A 15,337-nucleotide genomic window follows, 5' to 3' on the forward strand; every position below is an offset into this window, starting at 1 on the left:
ACGTATGCCCCATTAGGTAGGCTTTGTTCCACTCAGGCCTCTGCTGCTTTGCCGTTTCTCACACACCGGCGCGGGTGTGTGGGACACCGGGCTTCTCCCCTGTGCTACCACTGGCCCTGTGGCTGGCACAGGTCCTGCTGTGGTTGTGCGGGGGACACAACATCTGGTTTTGCATCTGGTTTTGGCACTGGCTGCAGCAAAGGGGCTCTAAGCAGCACTTTGCCCCTCCGCTTAGCAGGCCTGGCTGGCCTCCATCCCCCTGAGCTCTTCCCAGGTGAGGGGGTGGCTTTGCCTTATCACTGAAAGCGAGTTCATCGTGCTTGATCCCCTTTAACTGCAGCAATTATCCAGTAAATAGGTGTCAGCTGTTGCTGCTTAGAGGGATGATTACTTTTGCTGCCTGATGAAACAAGGAGGAAAAAATCATCCTTAGTGTGTAAAGGGAGAAGGTAAGAGTTTTATAGTCTGTTTTACTGGGACTAAAGGCAACCTGTTCGAACCCAGAAGAAATTACTCCTGCTATTTCAGGAGCAAAGAGACGTTTTGCTCTCATTTTTGATATGAGGCAGGAGCATTCATCAGGTAAGGTTTCTCCTGAAGCAGTTAATCCTGCCTTAATGATCTTTGAAGATACGTTGCAGTATGAGCCGATAAGCACTAGGCAGGTACTCATAAAATTAGTTGTGATATCCCATGTTCTTAGTAACTGTTTTAACTGGGATAAGAGTAATTTAAACACTTGTTGAAAGTGAAATAGTCAGACTAGCACTCAGGTCAAGAATATTTATTGTAGCATATATATGGGGCCTGTTTTATGTCTTAGGTTTTATCTGACAGCAAGGATTTGGAGTGGTACTTCCCTCCATTGTAATAGCTCCAGTATTGAGCTATCAAACAGGGATATTCCCAGAACCTTATTCCCAGTATGCTATTTAAAATCTGTTCAGCCTATTAGATGAAGTTTTGCCATCTTCCTACCGAAGACAAGTGTTGAGCATGGTTTTTTAAGTTCCCTTCCAATTTATGCACGTACATGATTTTATACATAGGTGAATTACTCTGTGGGAGACCTGTAGTTGATGGTAGCTTTTATTTATGCTATGTAGATTCCTTTTAAAGATTGCTCTGCTCCCACTTGCTGGGCTAGTGGCACAAAGGATGCTCCTATGCTTATAGTATCTATGAGATGTGGGGAGAAGCACAGGCAGAACTGGACCCTAAATGTCAATATCCTTTCCATTTTATTGTGACAATTGTTACCTCTTACTTATGTGTAATTGATAACATAGAAAAACAAACAGAGCATTTGACTAATGATTAGATTTGTGATTTGGTTTGGGGTTTGCTATGGCTTTTCAGGGTAACTGCAGATAGGCTAGCTGTGTGCTCTGTGCTTCAGCTTTCCCATTTGTACATGCAGATGATAAGCCTCACCTCTGTAGAAACCTCTGTAAGGGACTGATGAACAGTGCTGCAGAGAAGCTAAGGTGGTATTGCTGCTACACATCACAGATGTTTGGTTTTTTTTGCCTGAGAATTTGAAAGAACTGGAGATTAATGCACCTGGAATGGTTTATTTAGGTTTGGTATATGCTTATTTAAGAGTAGAGAAAGGTGATCCTTTGGGGGCACTTAAAGCAACTTGAATGGAGGATTATGAATTTTTCCCTTGAGATCCTTAGTGCCTGAGAACAACTCACCTGCCAGAATGTCCTGTTTGCCTGCTGATAAGGAATAGGAATTTACTGTTTGGTGTGTAGTATTCTAAAGAATTTTAAGCCAATTTCTTATGTACTTAACAAGTATTAGAAAACAAATATGTTTGTCGTTTTTAAGGCAGACTGGCTACAAGGAAAGAATGGATATGATTAAGTTAATAAAATTTCAATCTGAAAGTTTTTTTGTGCTACAGGAGGGTCCTTTAAAGCACTGGTGGATGGGAGAGAGGGAAAGGTGGTTGTGCCCGATTTGTTGCAATTTATATAATTGAACCATAATTATCCATTAATGGATGGGCAGGATGACATTTATTCAAAGAAAACCATTTTGTTAATGCATCATACGACTGCATGTTGGCAGACTTGGATTTTGGCAGTACTTGCAGTGAAATACTGTCTCATCATGGTTTATTTCTCCTTCACGCTTCTGTGGGAAAGACTAGTGCTCATACCAAGGGAGGACAGCCTGCAAAAATGGCACCAAGGTCTGCTTCAGAGGCTTGTTTTACATTGGAATGTGCTGTAGGTTACATCAGTAGTCAGAGCAGTGATACTGCTGTATGGTTGTTCCTGTTCCAGAAAGCACTTGTTTGTTTGTTTCTTGCTACATGTCTAATTCAAAAATAAGCTGAAAAAATTACTTATACAAAAAATATATGTTCTATTAAAGTGACATTTGAAATTCATTGCTTTAGATTTAGCATATTTTTCTTGTATTAAAAAAGGCCCAAACTTGGCGCAGATAGTCTTAAATGTTTTTAAGAACTGTAAACAGATTTCAGTCTTGTTCATTCCAAAACAGTATTAATGCTGAAATTGTTTTCTGTATGGTAAGTTAGCAAGTTTTAACACCTTCTAATCTGTTAGAATATGAGTAAAAATCTTCCATACCTCTTACAAAGACTATATTGAGCCTCAACAGAAACAGCAAGACATTTAATCTTCTACTTTGACTTTCCCTTTGGGAAGAAACAGTTTCATTAAATGGAACATCTAGGGAAAGATGGTTTATGTGGCCTTAAGAAGGAGAAATTGCTTCAGTGAAGTGCAATGTTACCAGGGATAGCACATGCTAAGTGAGGTAGGCACAGAGCAATGTGATAACCTGGAAGATGGGCATCGTAAAGCCAAGCATTCAGAGTGGATTGGAGTGTGAGGAAGAGAGTGGAGCTGCAAGATGGGGTTGAAGGTGTCTTGCGAGTAGAGGAACTTACATATGATAGGAGGTAGCTGGAAAGGCAGTGAGGATGGTGGGATGGAGAGTTGTTTTGTGGTGAAATGAGAAGGAAAGCAGGTGCATTCTGTGTTGGTGGTTTGAGGAGGGGTTTGGAGAGATGGGGCATATTTTGGGGTAGTTTCTTCCATGACACATTTAACTAGAGTTTTAAGCTGATACTCTTGCACCTGTATAGCAAACTACAGTGTACAACGTACCCTCCTGTCACCGATTTTCCTCCCTCACTGTAACTGAGATAGGTTAGACTGAGGAAGAAAAATATTTTTTTTTACCAGACTATAAATTTGTACTTTGAAATGGTAAATCCCATTTCACAGAATGTAGTAGTGGATGATAAATGCTACAAGCACATGACACAAAGTTCTAAGCTGCCACGTAGTGCCTCTGTTGGCTCAGATTTGATCAGTTGTTTTGGAAAGTGCAAGGTCTGTGGTAGACTGGGCATCACCTGTTGCTGCCATGCTAGCTTTGGGACAGCTGCAGGCCAGGGGACGATTTTAATCTGATACGAGCACTGTGGCACGTGTTTGGATTAACTCAACAGAAATGCAATCATGTGTTAAAATATGTGCTTCTGGGTGTTTTGGCAGCACAGACCTGTGCGATCGGACTGCAGGTGGTGGGAGCAGCTGCCTCATCCACCTCTGCTGAGGTGGGGGTGCTGTCAGCCAGAGGCAGAACAGGCTTTTGAAGCGTGCTAAGATGTGATTGCTCATAGCTTAGTCTGCTTTTCTTCAGTTATTTGATTCACCTGCTAACATGGGCTTAACAGGCTTGCCGAAGTCTGGTCTGTGCTTCAGATGCAAATTGATTAGCTGAAGATTAAAAAAACTCTATAAATGTGTCCATAAACCATGACTTTTGAGCTTTTTAAACTTTTCAATAGCAGAGCAGGTTCCTGTACAGCAAATCTACATACTGCATTGCCTTTTTGGGGGTTTTCTGAGAATTATTCACAAGGTGCCAGCAATTCTTTGACAGCAGGATGGGAAGCAGTACTTTGCCAACATGAGGCCTTATTCCCTGAGCACCTGCTTTCCCTTTTTTTCTGTCGCTTTTGACTGCTCCAGGTCCCAGTCTTGTTAACCTGTCCTAAATGCTTGCTCTCTGCAGCACGGTGAGTTCTTTCTCCACAGCAGATCCAAAAGCAGGACCGTGTAATAGCACTTCTGGACTACTGTCCACTCCTGCAGCCTCCCTTGAGAATGTTTCTGTGATGTGGCTTCACATCCCATTCTGGCTTTCTACTACAATTTCCGCCACCTCTTTAACGTAGCAAATTGCACCGTGCGTGTTTGTGTTTCTCGGGAGGCTGCTGCCGGCGATGTCACAGCAGTGTCAATCCCTACCTACTGCTTTCCTGGGCATCCCACGCCTTCCGCGCTGCCGGGAGCGCGGCGGCCGCGACCGTGCCGGGCAGCAGCAGCGGCCCGCGGCGCCGCGGCCGGTGCCCCGCTCCGGGGGCGCGGCCGGAGCCCCGCTCCGGGGGCGCGGCCGGTGCCCGCTCCGGGGGCGCGGCTGGTTCCCGGCGGGCGGGGCGCGGCCGGTGCCCCGCTCCGGGGGCGCGGCCGGTGCCCGCTCCGGCGCCGCGGCCGGTGCCCGCTCCGGGGCCGCGGCCGGTCCCCGCTCCGGGGGCGCGGCCGGAGCCCCGCTCCGGGGCCGCGGCCGGTGCCCCGCTCCGGGGGCGCGGCTGGTTCCCGGCGGGCGGGGCGCGGCCGGTGCCCCGCTCCGGGGCCGCGGCCGGTGCCCGCTCCGGGGGCGCGGCCGGTGCCCGCTCCGGCGCCGCGGCCGGTGCCCCGCTCCGGGGGCGCGGCCGGTGCCCCGCTCCGGGGGCGCGGCCGGTCCCCTAGGCGGGGCGCCGCGCCCCTCCCTCGGCCGCGCCTCCCTCCCCGCGGAAGATGGCGGCCGGGCGGCGCGGCGGCGGCGGCTCCCCCAGCGGCCGGACGGACGCGCGGCGCCCCGGAGCCGGCGGGCCGCGACCGGCCTGAGCGCTGCCCGCGGCGCCGGGGGACGCCCGCCCGCTGTCCCCCCAGGAGCCGTGCCCTGCCCGCTCGGCGGGGCTCCTTGCGGCAGGTGAGGTGGAGGAGGAGGAGGGCAGCGCGGCGGTGGCGGCCCGGCCCGGTCCGGCTCGGCGGGCGGCGGGGCTGAGCGAGAGACGCTGGCGGGGCCGGGGGAAGTTGTGCCGGCCGGGGGCGATGGTCACGGGTGGTGGCGGTCTGCGAGGGGCGGCCGGAGCGTGGGAGGAGGCGGGGGGCCGGGCGGGCGGTGCGGAGGGCGCTGCCCCCCGCCCCGGAGCCACCTGTGAGGCCGGGGAGCCGGCCGGGAGCCCGCGCCGGGCGGCCCGTGCTCCAGTGCGGAGCTCCCGTGCCGGCCGTGCCCGGGGCCGAAGGTCTCGCAGTCCTGCCCGGCTGCTTTTGTCGGATGCTGGGCCCCCGACAGGCGGCTGGGAGCGGTAGCCCCTGCCCCATCGCGGCTGCCGCCCCTCGGAGCCCCCTGTGCTCCGGCCGCCGGCGGGGAGCGCGGTCCTGGCCGGAGCTGCGCTCCCGGCCTCGCTCCAGCCTTGTTTGCCCCACGGCGTCGTGTTGCGGGCGGCGAGGCTGCCGAGTACGGCGGGACCGGCGCCCAAGTAGTCGGCATGCACCGGGGCAGGGGATGCTCCTGTCCCCGTGGCGAGGCTGCGGCTGCACCGCCCGCGCTGCACACGCTGCTCTGGGGGCTGCGCTCAGAACAGGGCAGCCGTGGGTGCAGTTGTGATATTATAAAGACACAACAAAAGTTACATAGAGAAAGCCTAATGGAACGTGAGGAATCGTTCCTGTAGTATTTCCCGTCATATTTTAGTTGTTAAAACATTTTTGCAGAGGTAATGTGATAAATAAAAGCACGAGACGTCCCTGTTTGCTTATGCAAGAGTGAGTAAACTATGTTGCCTGAATTAGAAGTGAGCGAATGTCAGACCTCTGAATTCAGCCACAGGTTATGCTACTCCACACTGGGATCCTTTGTGACCAATTTTGCCAAAGAAGTATTCAGAGTTGTTAATTGCATGTGCATTTCTCATTAGGAAATGTAACTTTGTCCTTTGTGGCAGAGGTAAACTGGAAACTTCTGATGAATTGTTCAGGTTATGTGCAGTCAATTATCTGTCGTAATTGGGCTGGGAAATTTTGGATGATGGCAGTATGGAGGGACACATCATGTGCAAAAACACCCAAAGAGCCAGAAAAAATTAGAAGCTTAGTATCAACCCCAAAATTTCTTTGGCCTGGGTTCCTACTTGTGCTGATACTGCCCGTGTGAGCTGGCTCTGCACCTGGAGAGTGATCCCAAAGCCAAGCCCTGTAGAGCTGCTGCACAGAGACACCTCAGGCGCTCGGTACAGAGGGTTTGTGCAGCTGTTTTCATGGCACTGAGATCACTGATCTGCTGACAGAATGGACATAGAAAGGCATTTTAGTTTGTTCTTCACCCTACACAAAAGCGATTGTGGTGTGTTGAGATTGTTGGTTCCAAAAACAGCCAGACTCCAGTAGACCAATTTTGAGCCAGTGGAAAATCTCTGTGCTTACGTCTGGCAACCAGCAGAAAATGGTCTAAAAACTTTCTGCTGTCAGCAGCAGTGAACGTATCTCTTAGAGTTATTATCTTGTTCAATTGCTGCTGTGTAAATTTTTCTTCCTTATCCCAAATTCCTCTCTTTCTGTGTTCTTCCCTTTTAGTTTTTGTTCTTTTCTAAGCACATGGTAGTGTTTTCCTTTTTGCTTCTTGAACATGGTTTCATAATGGGTCTTCTCTTCCTCTGTTTCAGTATTTCTTCAGTCTTTGTAATACTGCATTTTTGCATGTATATATGCACTATGAAGAACTGGAAACTTCAAAAAAAGGTACAGCTCAGAATGAGCTTGAGAGCATGGACACAGCAGTAGTGGTACATCTGTCCATATCAAATTTTTTGCTCCAGGTGCAGAAATTACTTTTGCTTTTGGGTATGGGTTCTCAGACTGGACACCAGAATGGAGAGTGGGGGCCAATCTGGTGGCAAAATGAGATTGTGATACAGAAAAATTGAGAGTTAGTGTTTTGAGGTATGGTATAATATGTGCAATTGTTTATCAGGATGTGAGTGTGTGCCTGGGCAAGCTGTGTCTCCAGCAGCATCTCGTAGTGCAGTGATGGTGGGATCTGCTGCATGGATTTTACATTAAGAATGTTTCACTGTTGTGCCTAACCTTCAGTCTGATATGCATCAGAATTCATGTAGGGGCCTGGTAAATGTAGCTTGAGCTTACTTTTGTATTTACATTTGTAATTCCATGTTTGGTTTAGTTTTTTTTTTAATGGGGGAAGGGGAAATAACCAGATACAGCTAAAATTTCAATGTGTCCTGAATGACAGCTTATCTCCCCATCACTGAGCCTTGTTTCAGAGGACGGAATGACTGTCTCAGATCTCTCCATGGTACATCTGGAGTATGTGGTGATTCTCTGAGCAGAGCTGCACAGATAAGATAATCCATTTCATTTTAATTGGCAGAGTTGTTTACACATGATCTCTTGCTCATTTTCCTCTTTTAAAGGAATGCATATCCATCCCTGATTACAGCTCAGGTCAAAATCCCTCAGCACTCGTAGCAAATCTCCTATAATTGGTCTCATTTAGCTCTCATAAGGTTGTGTTTTAATTCTCGCTCTTCTGAATCCTTTTCCCCAATCTGTAATGTAATTTTTTACAGGATATTTTATAGACAAGGGAGAAGCCTCTGGCTGTCAGCAACCTTTGCAGTGTATCAAATTTCCAGCTCAACAGGCAACTGCAGTGGAGTTCGTGGGTGTAAGGCCATGATGCTGCAGCAGCAGCACACAGACAGTCAGTGGTAGCGGCACTGGGCATGAGTGCAGGGTTTGTCCTGGATTCTGGAGATAATTGGGATGAATGCTCCTGTTTGCTCTCTCTGCTTCTCTAGTCTTATTCTAGATTTGCTGATGCAGGGGTCTTTTTCCTTTCTAGCTGTCTTTCCAATGTCTTTGTTTCAAGGCAAATACATCCAAGTTGCTGCTGTTTTCTGATGAGAGGCTTTGAGCAGCACAGGAGTGGTGAAAGGCAAGTACTAGGAGCATATTTTTAGAAGGCCCAAAGCAACATTAGCTGTCTTTAGAAAATTCCCTGTGACTTTGCTGAGCACAGTTGCTTTAGTTAATTGAACATAATGCGAAGAGGTGAAACTCAGTATTTCGTTATGCCTGCACTGAGGCACTTCACCTCTGGCCTGTAACAGCACAGTCTGCATGCACCACGTGCTGTGCAGCTCCTGTCTGATCACTGGCTGCTCTGACATCAGCTCTGAAAGTCTCAAAGTCTGGCGTTTTTCTTTTTTTGAGCTGTACCTTCTGCTTTTACACTGGCAATCTTCCCACTACAGTAAAATCAGAAGGGACCATGTGCCTCTACTTCAGCTGTAGGAGATGGCAGACTGTATCATGCATCAGTGAAGGTACAGACAGACTTTTTGCTTTGCTGATCCTGCTCGTGGAAGCAGGAATCTCCAGTAGAGCTGTGGAGCACAGTTATGTCTTAAATCACCACTGAAAGATTTAGTGTAGTGGACAGATGAGAATCCTACCTCTTCTTCCTGTATAATGATTTTTGAAGGTCTTTGTCCTCTGGCAGTTGCTGTTTGGGGACTGTTTTTCGATATAGACCTATATCCTGAAAGGAAATTATATAGATCACTAGACTCAATCCATATGTGCTCTGTTAAAAATGCAGTAGAATTCTCTAGACATGAGTGATGAATTAATCTTCTGCACCAGGAAGCTACCCTCCATCACATTCTTGCCTGCTCTAATATTTTTTAGTAAGCTAACTGATTTAGCAGTGAATGTGAGGGTTTTGGTAAGATTGTAAGTGCAGTTTGGACCTTCTCAAAATATTTGTGGCTTATGCTGGGCAGTGTAACAAGATCTGTTTTCACAGAAGTGGGATTTGCTGTTTGCTTGTTTTCTAAAGCTGCCCAAATTCTTCAAACAAGGAGAAGGGATGGGCACACGCTCTTTATATAGACTCAGCCTGCTTTTAAGTTTGTCAAGGAAAACAAATAGTGCAAAAAAAAAAAAGGACAGCTTCATGCAGCACTTGCTTATGTACTAGCAGCACCAAGAAGGTGTTTGGAAATACCTGTCTCTTCCAAATGTGTTGGTAGCCGTGTGTAACCACAGCTGTTCTTCCTGCTGGGGTTGCACATGTGGAGTATCGACAGTGCTTGCAGCTCTTCTCAGGCTGAAATGTTACCACCTTAACTTACTCTATGATAGTGCCCTCTTCTTTCCATTAAGTTAACTCTATATTTGTCATTAAATATAAATTATGAAGTTATGCATTAAAAGTAACAGCAGTCAGATACCAATGCTCATATTTTTTCTCCTAAATCAAAGGAGGTAGAAGAAGGGGAGATACATTTTGTCCTTTGCTTAGTGTACAGGCTTGTGCAGTCCTAGTGCTGGTAATCCCTGTGCTTTAATCTGCACTTAACATCTACAGCATTTTGTCACATTTTGAGTGTGGAATGGAAGTGAGGGAGTGTGGGATACAGTTGTTCTGCACTAGCACAGTAGCTCACAAGAGGAGGATGCCTCCTCAGGGAGGGTTTCCAAGTTCGGGGAGAGAGTAGGTCATAAAGCTGCATGTGTTAGATGGCATACCAGGAAGTCATAGCCCTCTCCAGAGCCAGGGATCACTGCTGATTTAATTTATTTATGTTTTCCTGTTTTCAGTTGTTGGGTTGGAAGCTGGGTTGGCATAACTGATGGAAGAGGGAAGGAGTAAAGTGGCATGATAAAACGACAATTTTATCCCTACTTAATCTCTTTTTGCAGTTCTGGTCTGCCATCTGGTCAGTCTCTTTGAAAGCACTCAACCCTGTCCTTACTCTTTCCTTTGTTTCTCCAGTCTCCTACATTCTTTAGTTCTTCGTTAGGAGCTCTCCAGCTCAGCTGAGTGGTTTGTCTTGGGAGGCTTCTGTGTCAGGACCATTAGATTAGGTGATGGAGCAAGTTGTTTTCCTTTGATCGTATTTAGTTTTACAGTTCCAGATGATTCCATTAGCCTAATATATGATTGGTCTTTAAGCTTGTCTCTAATTAATGCTAATTTGCTTGGCAGCACTTCTGAAGTAAAATCAGAGCTTGCACATGGGTTTTTAGAGCTCTTCAACAGATCTTAACTCTTACATTTTCAATCACTTTCATATTAATTCCTCAAAGGAAACAGTGGAATGATAGACCTTAGCTGTCCTACATTGTGAGTAGTTGAGCTCAATGAGAAAAGCAGAGGAACTTGAGATTTACTTCAGAAAGCTTAGAAGAACCACAGAACATTTACAAATGTCTATTTTTGATTTAAGAACCTCTTACTGAATGACTTTGCATTAGCTCTTCAGCCTTTAATGGTGCTTTAGAGTGAATGGAAAATTTTGTATCACAAAGGCCTTTTAAAGCAGTCAGGTTTGGCTTCTCTTGGATGATGACAGTTGGACTCATTTGATTACATGTGAAAATATAGTATGTAAATACAGCTAAAGTGCCCACATCTGAGCTGAGCTCTGCAAGTTCCCTTTATGTTAAGGATATGTTAGAGCACTGTTCATTTCTAAATCTACCCTAAGGTAGATGTGCATATTTATTGAGGTGAATCACTTGCTGGAAGTTCTTTTTTGCTTTTCCACTAAATATATTACAAACTGAGAATGTCACTCCAGATGTAGAGAATGTTAGCAGGATAAGTATCTGAGCAGAAGCTGTGTTGAACACCTTCCAGAGGGACAACTAACTTGCTTGTAATCCTAGACTGCTTTTCAGTGTAGCATTTTTAATATCATCACTATTAATTATGTAAATTTGTCTCTTCTGATCTTAACTACCTTTCCCATATTCAGAAGATTTTTTTCTGTACATTTTTCTTATTAAGCTGATGCTGGTATGGGGATTCTGTGCCACTCACACTTCATTCTGAAAACTTTTGCAAGTGTTGACTGTTACAGCTTTTTCTGCAGCTGTTGATTGTCTTTGCCCTAGCCTCCGTGGTTAAGTTGTTCAACAGCCAGGATTCCATTGTAAGTGGTAACCAGGATCTTACAGTGGTCCTGGACAGTGATTCCTGTCCCAGAGAAATCAGACCAAATCATGGGTGGGTCTTTGATTGAAAAGCTAGCTGCAGAGATTGTAGTTGACTCTAAGCGAGGAGAATGTCAAAATGTCAGGTACTGCCCAATTATTTTTTTCTGTAAAGAGACCAGTTTATCACCTGCACAGTCTGGGTTTTGCACTGCTGGAAGCTTTGAAAAAATGGTGAGATAGCTTTGAAGTGGCCCAACACAGTGGCACATAGCATGATTGAGATGAATAATGTAATTTCACAGCAAGTTGAATACCTCTTAATATTTAGCGGATGAACAAGGAGCACAGAAAGACTGGGAACTCTTGTGCAATTTAATAAAAGGCAGAAATTTCAGTGAAGAAAGGTTTAGTGTTTTGCCTGACCCTTTAAAATGTCATCCTCTTGAATCTGTCGTCACCCATGTTTTGTTTGTGTTTCTTTCCTGGACATCACCTGTGTGTAGGTCGGTTTCAAGTATAGAGATCTCTTTGAAGTGGCATCCTTTCTCAGAGCAATGGAGCTACAGAACTGGTATCATCATCACCTAACTGTTGGAAAACTGCTTATCCATTTATTGAGGGCTGCAGAAGTATTAAAAAGAGCAGACAGAAACTAGTGTAGACACTGCATCGATCAACACAGAGTGTCTCTGTGTGAGGGCTGCTGCAGCTCCCTGTTTCATCAGCTGTGTGAATCCACTTTCAGGAGAACGATGTGAACTATTGTAGTGTTAAACCTGCTTTTTCAGTGGCATAAAGTGGGATCCTGGCCCAGTGCAGCAGTTGTGAAGAGGCAGATTCATTTCAGCACTGAAGCCTGGCATAAATTACTAGTCTCTGTCTGATCTGTTGTCCGGAACAGCTCTGAAACATTCAGCTTTCTCCTGTCCCCCATTTTGGTTACAAATTATGTATTTATTTAATTGTTAATTGTAATTTCATTGTCTTTATTTTTAATTAAATGTTCTGGATTCACTCAGTGATACTGAAGCTCAAAATACATGTGCTTTACTTACAGCTGAGTCATAATCATCTTCCTCATAAGCAAAGATCTGTCACTGTCTCCTGATTTAGTTTTGTCTGGAGACTTCTATCCATATCCTTCCTTTATGTTCCTTTTTCTGATCTAATTCTTTTTCTGGTTCTATTGTATCAAAGCATGATGTGAATAAGCCTACTTTCCTGAGACAAGGCTACCATGAAAATGTGGTGTTGTCATGTGCTTGTATCTATATTTTAGTATCCTGTAACTGTGCATGGAACAGGGTGTGTTTCCATGGCCCAAGTCCACATCAACATATAAACACAAAGCTTTCTGCAGGAAAACTTGCTTTTCCTCAAACAAAATATTGATGTTTGCCTTTCCCAGCATTACTTATAAATACAAATTCCTCACTAACCACACGTGGTGCTACAGTGCCTGTGGTAGCAGGCAGAGCTTGAAAGTTCTTTTTGGTCTTGCGTTGTGTATGTGGGTAGGTTAAGAGCAAACTGGTGTTCAGGGACTGTCATAATTGCAGTTGGTGTTGAACGTAAGGTTTCTCTGGGGTTGTTAACTCCTGCATGTAGTAGAGCTATGGTATAATTATTTTTATGTTAGTCCTAGCATTTTCCTATTGCTAAATGAAAGCAGGGTGAAGCTGTCCTTTGAAAATACTCCTATGGTTGCATTTAAACTGATACTGCCACTGAGAAAAGCAATCCAGTTCTATAGTGATGCTTCTCTGTATTGATGCAAGAACTGATACAGAGGATCAGGAAACTCGTGTGGAAATCAAAATAACAGAACAAAACAAACCTATTTTTTTGCTATGTTATCATTCTCCAGAAGGGAAAATGTTACTTATCAGTAAGAAACCCAATCAGGCTCAAATGCTCTTGCAGTGGCGCACCACAGAGTACCTTGAGGATAAGATGAATTGGTGGCATGCCAGGGCAGCTGTCTTGGGAGGAGAGGAGTGACCACCTAAAGACATGCCAGATGGTCACCTCAGTACAGTTTCACATGGTGTAAGCTGCAGAGGAGTCTTGTGCTACTTCTCTCTGCATCAGTCCTGCAAAGTTTTTAAATCTAGGTTAGCCTTAACTAACAATGGTCATGAGAAACTCTGAAATAAGCAGCATGCCCAGGAGACTGAGAGCAAGTAAGTGCAGTCCTTTATTGCTGCCTGTTCTCCACTTCTAATTGGACACAAGATTAATTTTTATATCACTGATTTCTTGTAAGGAGTAAGATTGAAGAAGTAATAGCAATAGTAGTTTCTGATGAAAATGGTTCCAGAGGAAGAGCAAAGTAGTCATTTTGATCAAGGTGCAAACCAGCCCTGAATTCACAGTTTCTGAACTTTTTTTTTTTTTTTTTTTTTTTGCACCTACTCCAAGACTTCCCAGCTTCTCTGATGAGCAGTGCTGTATTATCTTTATGGTCTTGTGCAATTTACCAGAACAACATTATGTCGGAAAACTAGTGGTGTTTTTATGGAATTAATCTTGGGCTTGGTTTTTTCCATATCTTGTTGGGGAAAAAAAACCAACAAAACAAACAAAGAAAAAACCAAACAAACAATAACAGTGTTTCTATATTTTCCTCAACATTTTTTTTCTAGCACCCTTGCACATTTTGTCCCATAATACTATTCTGGACAGATCTTTGAGGACTGAAATTGTTGGGAGTGCTCAAGTCCCTTCCCCTTCCTGCAATTATATCTTCCTGAAATGCATCCTGTGCAAGGGTGAAGATCAGCTCCAGGCAGTGCTGGGAGACAGGGCAGTGGAAATTGAAAGTGGGCTGCACTGGAAGCAGGGCTTTTATTGAAGGGTATGTTTGTAAACTCTTTGGTATTAAAGTATACTGAGTACTTCTAAAAATGAAGAAAGAATAGAAATACAGCCAAACACATCTTCATACAGCTCTAGGGTGTAAACCACAAATGCAAGATTCTAGTTTTCCCTGTCATTAGGCTTTATCTGGAGAGAGCATTTGGTGGGGATACAGATGTTACTTAGTTTTCATGGGCTGGTGATTTGGAAACCTCATGCTTTATCTACTGGGATGGGATGGGTGACACTAAGCTTGAAAATGAGTGTTGAGAGCGCTGCTCATTTTGTCCTGTCTTCGCACCCCTTTCACACTGGTGTTACACAGTCTCTGCTAGCTCCTTTCTGTTACGATACTGTAACTTTTCCTGGGGCTGTGTGGAGCTCCATCCTCACTTGAGTCATGACCTTTTTACCACGAGTGTCTTCCAGTGTAGCTGTGAAACTGCTGACGGAGCTGAGGAAGTGGTTGCAATGCTTGTGAGCACAAATACCAGGACTTTCATGATAGCCAGAATAACATGAGGGAGCTCTGAGCCAAATGAAATGGGAATGACCTTGTATGCACAGACATTAGGATATAAAGTTCAAGTCTTAAAATTTAAATTTCATAAAATTAATTATCCTTAGGTAATACTTTTTAGAAAATCTTACCTAGCTTGATTCCATCTGTCTTGAAGGAAAAGAAAGGAGATGCCAGAAGAAAAGGGGAGGAGGGAGTTTCTCATAAAGTTATGGGGATGAGCTGCCTACTGCAGTGAAATTCATCCTGTGAATGTGAGGAGACTTCTTATCCCTTTTTTCTGCTTGTAAGGCTACCTTCACTGAGATTACAGAAATCAGTGTGGAATACAAGAAAAAAAGATAAATGGGTTTTGACTAATACTGATATGAATTTAACTTTGAGTTGGTAATACTGGTGCAGAACATGCTTTGTCCTATCACTGTCACCCATGATCACCTTAAACAGTGATGAGAAAGTGTCACACAAAAATTCTTAGAAATGTTGGTTAATTTTTATTGGGTTTGGAAATGACAAATTCTAGGAAGAAGTCCTTGAGAGCAGTGAGTGCAATACTTTTTCCCCTGTTACTGTTGCTCAGATATATTGTCTCTCTCCTGGGAAGCAAGTCATACAATGCATTTTTTTGGCTTGGCAAGCTTCTTGCACGAGGTCAGCATTGCCATTACAGGGCTAGTGCAGCACAGTTGTGCTTTAAATGTACTAGCTACAGAGGTTGTACATGACTACTGACTTTTTTGAGTGGTACAATATTAAGTATTCAGCTTGATACCTTTTATTCATTGCCAGTGCCAAGTGCTGTAAAAATTCTGTGCCTGTATAACGTAGCTCATATTGGGCATAACTAATCACTGCTAGGATTTAAAACCTTTGGTGTATAGAGCATCTGGGA

General features: G+C 44.9%; 1 protein-coding gene across 11 annotated transcripts in view; it reads left to right on the forward strand.

The window, feature by feature from the left end:
- Positions 1-4,878: 4,878 nt before the first annotated feature.
- The window catches only part of NDST2 (N-deacetylase and N-sulfotransferase 2), a 128,085-nt gene continuing 117,626 nt past the window's right edge, over positions 4,879-15,337 (forward strand). For 6 of the 11 annotated variants that reach the window (XM_085583589.1, XM_085583592.1, XM_085583590.1 and 3 more), the window contains exon 1: positions 4,879-5,028. The gene's annotated coding sequence lies outside the window, so the exon portion shown is untranslated. The remainder of the gene's footprint in view (positions 5,029-15,337) is intronic. The other 5 variants (XM_085583593.1, XM_085583587.1, XM_085583596.1 and 2 more) reach the window with 3 other exon arrangements.

This window comes from Lonchura striata, chromosome 6 (genome assembly GCF_050655825.1).
Source record: "Lonchura striata isolate lonStrDom1 chromosome 6, ASM5065582v1, whole genome shotgun sequence".
Classification (NCBI taxonomy): domain Eukaryota; kingdom Metazoa; phylum Chordata; class Aves; order Passeriformes; family Estrildidae; genus Lonchura; species Lonchura striata.